Source organism: Propithecus coquereli, unplaced genomic scaffold, assembly GCF_000956105.1.
Source record: "Propithecus coquereli isolate 6110/MARCELLA unplaced genomic scaffold, Pcoq_1.0 Scaffold76, whole genome shotgun sequence".
Lineage (NCBI taxonomy): Eukaryota > Metazoa > Chordata > Mammalia > Primates > Indriidae > Propithecus > Propithecus coquereli.
The window spans coordinates 6968618-6975658 of NW_012153729.1; positions in this window are offsets into that span (position 1 = coordinate 6968618).

Genomic DNA, 7041 nt, shown 5'->3' on the forward strand with positions numbered 1-7041 from the left:
CCCTCCCTGCACCTTGTATTCATAACCCGGGCATTACAGAGAGTCTTCGGGACTGTCAGACCCAACGGAGACCCCGGCCCGGGGTCTGTCTCACGTCTCTTTGCCTGGCTCTCCCTCTGCCGTGAACTTTCTGCGGTGGTAGGGGAGGCGTTTACAGCGGCTTCTCAGGGCTGAAATTTCCCTCAGGCTCCAGGAATGTGGGAGCCAAACGGCCTCACGTGATCAAGTGGGCCGGGAAGTTCTGGAGGTGGGGGCGCTGGCCCGCAGTTCAGAGACAGGACAGAGATCTGGCCCCCCGGATACCATCGTGGGGAGCAGATGACCCTGCCCGCTGAAGGCTAGATAGAGCCGGGCCCTGCTGACCACTCTGGGCTCAGCCTGGACTCCAGGAGCACCCCCATCCCCTGTCCACATCCACCTGCCTTCCCCTGTGCCGTGAGCTCGTGCGCGGGAGCCCCAGTATAAATGATCACGTGGGATTCTCTCCTGGAGTTGCCACCGTTACGTGCACAAGTTCCACTAAAAGAAGTGGACATGTGAGACTGATAATTCAGAGTCAGTCTTACTTGAAGCATAACCTCCCTTACAAGAAGGCAAAACCCTCACATGTCTGTGCAGCTGTCACCGATAAGGACAAACATGCTCCAGAGTGAAGACGCTGAGAGTGGGAAGTGCTCTTCTAGGGTTATATTCCGCCTATTGGCCTGGAGAGAGCTAACCGTGAAAACTGGTGGGGTTAAAAAAGAATTGCTTGTGTTTTTGTTTTATCCTTTTAGCCGGTAACATTTGAAAGTAAGTCATGTGGGACATCGTCTAGTCCTGGAAGTTCTGTTATGACAATCTGAGCATAAAGCCTGGTTATTTCCCCCACCAAGGGACAAAGGCACAGGAGTAGTGTAAGTTCTAATACAACACGCAAGAGGCCCGTCCCTCTCCATTTCATTTCCAGAAGGAGGAAGGAACCAAGTGTATGGCTTCCTCCCTGTAATGTCTCATGGTCCTGAGCAGCCAGCGATGCCCAGGGTGGAGGCAGTAGGTGCACACAGTCTAATAAAGACTCCCCGAAGTCCTCAGTGCGGCCAATCCTCTGCATCCTTCTCCATCAAAAGACTGTTATCAAATCAATTTAAATTTTTTGTTTGATTTTAAACAAAACCGTTCGAAGTCTGTAAACATTAGTTTCAAAATTCTAGTTGGGGAAATACAAGTACATCAGGTTTCCAAAGATTAGGGGACGTCCCATGGAAATGGAAGGGCAGGAGCACTCCTAACATGGCTTCCTGGTCTGCTGCCCTGTTGTCGGGATGGGATAGTATTCCTAAGCTCCCCACTGGAGCGGGGCTCACCTTCCCAACACACAGGTTTGGGGTCCACGGATCCCGCTCCTTGATGTGGAAACACGTTCTGTAGGCTCTGTTTTCTGTTCTAGATGTTGAGTCCAAGGCATCTAGGAATGTCGGGTTCAAAAGATTTGCCAAGGCAAAGCTGCAAACTCTTCCAGCTCAGGAGTGGCCCCTGAGTAAGCCAGATGGGGGACGGGGTGGCGGGGCAGGGGTTTGGTGTTTCTTTTGAAAGCAAAGGCACAAAGAAGTGACTTTAAGTGACAAATTAGAGTTGTCTGTACAATTCACAGATGCCGATGGCGCCCAGACCCACACCTTAAGCTGACCTGTGGGAACCTCAGCATATCCCAGCCTGCACCAAAGGGTGCGCCTGGCCCAGGAGCCCATCATCCCAAAGTCCCCTGGCCAAGACACTGTCACCAGGACCAGGTCCTCTGGGGAGCTCTCATTTGGGGGGCCCCCCAACCCCCACGCGCTGGAGCTCAGGACGAGCCACGCCCCCTGCCCACTGAGGTCCTAGGGTCCCCCAGGATCCCCAGCCAGAGTTCACCTGGGAGGAGCAGGCCAGCAAGGCCACCTTTGGAACCACCACTCCTCACGTCCCCTGAAGTCCACAGCTGGAGGAGGGTGATGCGTCCACCCGTGTCCCTGCCACCATCCAGGACCTAGGCCCCACTGCTCCCACCCTGCTGCCGCCTGCTGGACCTGGTGGCCCTATTGGGAAGGCTGCGACTACCAGATTCAAATGAAGATGGCCCTTGACGGTCTAGAGCTTGAGGAAACCTGTGGGGTCACGTGGGAGTTCGCGGTCTTGATTCTGGTGATGGTCTCAAGAGGTATTCGACTTCAACCAATTTTGCTCTTGGAATAAATGCATTTTTTTGCATTCTGAGTATAACCTCAATAAAATTGCTTTAGAAACAAGACACTGCTGTTGCAGTGCATGCTGTTTGGCAGGTTTGGGGAGATACAGGACACTGAATTCCTAGCCATTAATCTATATCAGAGGATATGTACATGTAAAATTGTTGTATATGTTCCCAAAGCACCCTCTTAAATGTTTGAGCTAATTTTTTTCTTTCACCAGTAAGGAACCATAGTCATGTTTGTGTACTTTGACTGGCTCGAGAATATTGACACATTTCTTAATATTCATTAATTGATGCTAATCTAATAGGTAAAGAAGAAAAAAAAATGTTGTCTTTGTTCAGGTTTCCAGATTGTTCATAGTAAATGAGGGTGAACATCTTTCTACATATGTTGGTGTCTGTGTTAGTTTCCTGTAGCTGCTATGACAAATGATCACAAATTTAGTGGCTTAAAACAACATCAATTGGGCCAAGCACGGTGGCTCACACCTGTGATCCTAGCACTTTGGGAGGCTGAGGTGGGAGGATCGCTTGAGGTCAGGAGTTTGAGACCAGCCTGAATAAGAGTAAGACTCCATCTCTACCAAAAAAGTAGAAAAAATTAACTGGGCGTGGTGGCGTGTGCCTGTAGTCCCAGCTACTCGGGAGGCTGAGGCAGGAGGATCGCTTTAGCCCAGGAGTTGACGTTGCAGTGAACTATGATGACACCACTGCATTCTAGCTGGGGTGACAGAGTGAGACTCTGTTTCCAAAAAAAAAAAAAAACAATCCGCTTCCTATCTTACAGACTTAGAGGTCAGATATCTGAAATGAGGATCACTGGGCCAAAAATTAATGTGTCCTTTGGGCTGTGCTCCCTTTGGAAGTTCTAGGACAGAATTCTTCTCCTTGCCTTTTCTAGTCTGTAGAGGGGTTGCTGTTCTTTGTCCCCTGGTCCCCTTCCACCTTTCAAGCCAGCAGTGAACTCCAAGTCCTACATTTCTCACGTCACACCAGCTGACTCTCTCTTCTGTGTCCTTTAACTTCTAAGGACCTTGGGAGTACAGTGGACCCACCAGATAATTAAGGATGATCTCCCTCCCTCAAGTTCAGCTGAAAAGAACCATAAATTCATCTGCAATCTTGACATAGACATCTTGGGGGAGGTGGGTGGATTATTCTGCCTACCACAGAGTGTTTTGTGTTCCTTTTACATTCCTTTTCACTTCCTTTGTTAGTGTCCATTGTTCATTTTTCTACTGTTGCCCTGGGAGTCCCCGAGAGGCCTCTTATTCGAAGCAGGCTTCCTGACCCCTGCCACAGCCATGGGACCCTCTTGTGGCTCCAGGTCCTGGTCACTGCACCAATCACAGGAGCACCGAGTCTTGCAAACTTCACTTCCTCTCACCTTCTTCTAACTGCTACTCCCTCTGCAGCCTCCCACCAGGTGAAGCCAGTGGGAGTGCCAGGTCCAGAAGGCAGCCCAGAGGGTGGTTAGGAGGACTCCAGTTATTCTATGATAAGGCTGGGCACACTCTCCCCTCCCAGAAGGCAACCAAATAGCTGACACCAGGAGATCCCCGCATGTCCCGTCTCTTTCAACTCCAGCCACCATTCCCAGGTGCTGGCCAGGCCCAGGGCAGCTTCCTGGCCTCGACCCTGGCCCCAAGGTCAAAATATAGGACTTCTTATAGTTTTCTTCATCTGGGTACTAAATAGTTCTTGCAAAGTTTATTTTGATTCATTTTATTTTTTGTTATCATTGTGAATTATATTTTTTGACATATTTTATAAGATTTACTGATTTTATATATACACATCTTTTTATTTCAGAATAGTACAGAGGTACAAACGTTTTGGTTACCTAAATTGCTTTTGTAGCATGTGATGCCTTCTACAGTCAGCTCTCTCTACCATTCACAGTTTATGTTGCTGTGTGATATCATAAAGGTTCAAACAGGAAGAGATGCATACTCTGACGATGCTAATTCTCTCACGGCTCACCTAAACTCCACTCATTGCCTTCTCCATTGGGAGAAAAAAGCAGCTAACTAAAGCAGATGTTGAAATGAAAAAGGAAACTCAGGGAGAATGACTGAGCTCATGGACAAGGTACGGAGCCAATCTAAGAGTAACAACCTAACAGGGATTCATCTCACCAAAGTGGTCTTCACCAGCTTGGAGCCACTAGTAGCTTCTGCCCCTCCCCAGGCTCTGCTGTGGGTCCTCTACAGGTGCCAGGTAGCTTTCCAGGTGCTACCCACAGAGCTTACTCTGTCTTTCTAACCTGCTTTCCTTTGTTTCCTTCTGCTTAACCTACCTCTTGTTAAACTTTGCTATGGATTTGACTTGAAATGCATCTCCTTGCTCTGTATCCTACGCAGTCCTGTACCTAGGACCCAGCCTGGCCAACCCCCTAAGATTACTTCACAAACGTAATTGAAGAAAAATATAAGTCCGTGTCAGGACTTATATTAAAAAGTCCCTTATATAAAAGTCCTTATAAAGCATACAGGCTTTGCTACACAACAATATAAAATAAGCATTTTTTCCTACCTATAGCATTCCCAACTCTGCTGGCAAATGTCACCTGCCACTACAAAAGCTGAAAATATTAGCTAGTGGTTTTCCCAGTATCTAGCAGCTTCAGTGGTTGGGAAGGTAGTGGAGGTGGTGGTGGGAAGCCATGCAGGGCAAGAGACCTCAGAACGTCTGCTGGGGACTTAGTTTTTTCTCTATAATATAAAGCAATGTGCAGAAGGAAAATAAGCCCCTTCTTGGCAGTACACGGTTGTGTTTGTGTGTGACATCTGGACCTGCTGCGATCACTTGTAACCGTGAGGGCAGGCAAGTTGATATGATGAAAACAGCCACATAGAAAGATGGGAAGGATTTGGGACGTTGTTGAGCCACCCTGGAACCCTCTTGCTTCTGGATGACTCCATATGTGAGAGGACAAATCTTACTGTTGAAGCCACCTAGACGGATCCCAGCAGATTCCGCACTCATTTGTAATTTACGACTCATCCACGTGTGCCTGTGGCAGTAACCCCCTTCCCCCTTCTAATAACACACTGGTTCTTGTCTTGTGTCTAAGGACACAAAAACAAACAACCCCCCCAACCAAAACCAAAACCCATTGGCAGCGAGTTTGTTGCAATGATGTAGAAAATAAAAATAAACAAACAGTGAATGAGGGTGGTGGGGACCTTCTTTATGTATGGACTTGGCAGCCTCTTATTTGGCAGCTCTTCCCTGGTCCTTAGCTGAGTATCTGGAATCTAGATAATGGAAACCACTTTCTAGACACGTGAGCTGTGTCTTCTTCAGAGGCTGCTCTTGTATGTCCCAGAGCATAAGGTCAACTGTTTAAGTTGTCAGTTTATCGTAGAAATTGATTATTGTCTATCTACTTGTAGGTAGCAACTCTATCCAAACTGGGGTTAGCTCCTGGACAGTGTCTGAAAATTATGACATAACTAGATAGAGGTTATAGTAAAGATACAACTTCTTTTTCTAGTACTTCTGTCCTGTAAGAATAGCAGGGCAAATTTTTTTGTTCATTTGCCTTGGTTTTGGTTTTCGAGACAAAGTCTGGCTCTGTGGCCCAGGCTGGAGAGCAGTGATGCAACTGCAGCTCATGGCAGCCTCAAACTCCCAGGCTCAATTAATCCTCCTGCCTTGGCCTTCCAAGTAGCTGGGACTACAGGCACCGCACCACCGCACCCAGCTAATTTTGTTTATTTTTGTAGAGATGGGGTCTTGCTATGTTGCCCAGACTTGTCTTGCACTCCGGGGGCCAAGCGATCATCCTGCCCTGTCCTCCCAATTTGCAGGGATTGCAGGTATGAGCCATGGTGCCTGACCACAAATTTTGTTTTTTAGGAATGAATTGAAAAGTAGCAAAACTACTACTTTGGCCATTTTTGTATATCCAGAGTTGTGTTTTTCTTTCTTTGCTCATATTAAAGGGAACTTGTCTCTTTATCACGTTTTAAGTTTTATTATCACCTTCTTGCATATTACCTAATAATAGAAGAGGACATCTCCAAAAAAGGAAGCAAGTACAAAGTCATTTATAATAAACCCCCAAAGATATGTTGCTGGTAAGGAGCAGATTTTTAAGCTCAAAGGTCTTAAAACTCACAAGCCCAGTTGTCTGATTTTTGTTTTTAACTGAAGAGGCAAGTCAGTAAAGTGTATTTATATAAGCCAGAAAATAGTAGGCAAAAAGGCTTGTGGTATGGTATTTAAAAAGAGATTTTTTTTTTTTCCAAGACAGAATCTCACTGTGTTGCCCGGGCTAGAGTGCTGTGGCATCAGCTAGCTCACAGCAACCTCCTGGGCTCAAGCGATCCTCCTGCCTCAGCCACCCAAGTAGCTGGGACTACAGATATGTACCACCACAACTGGCTAAGCTTTTCTATTTTTAGTAGAGACTGGGTCTTGCCCTTGTTCAGGCTGGTCTCTGAACTCCTGACCTCAGGCATTCCTCCTGCCTCGGCCTCCCAGAGTGCTAGGATTATAGGTGGGAGCCACTGGCCTGGCCAATTTGCAGTTAGGAGCAATCTTTAACACATCATAGAGTGAGAAGTTCTTAGACCCAAATTCTCAATAAATATGGAAGATAGTTTACTTCTACTGGAAAGAAAAGATTTTTTGAGAAAAAATATTAATCAAGAAATTTATAAAAAATGCCAGCCAATGCTTCAGAAAGGGGAATATATTAAGACAGAGACTGTCATTACTGCCAGTAAGAATATAAATTGGTTTAATGTTTTTGGGAATGTGATTTGCACACAAAGCCTTAAAACAGCCAATTTTAGAAATTAATCCTAATGAAATAATTT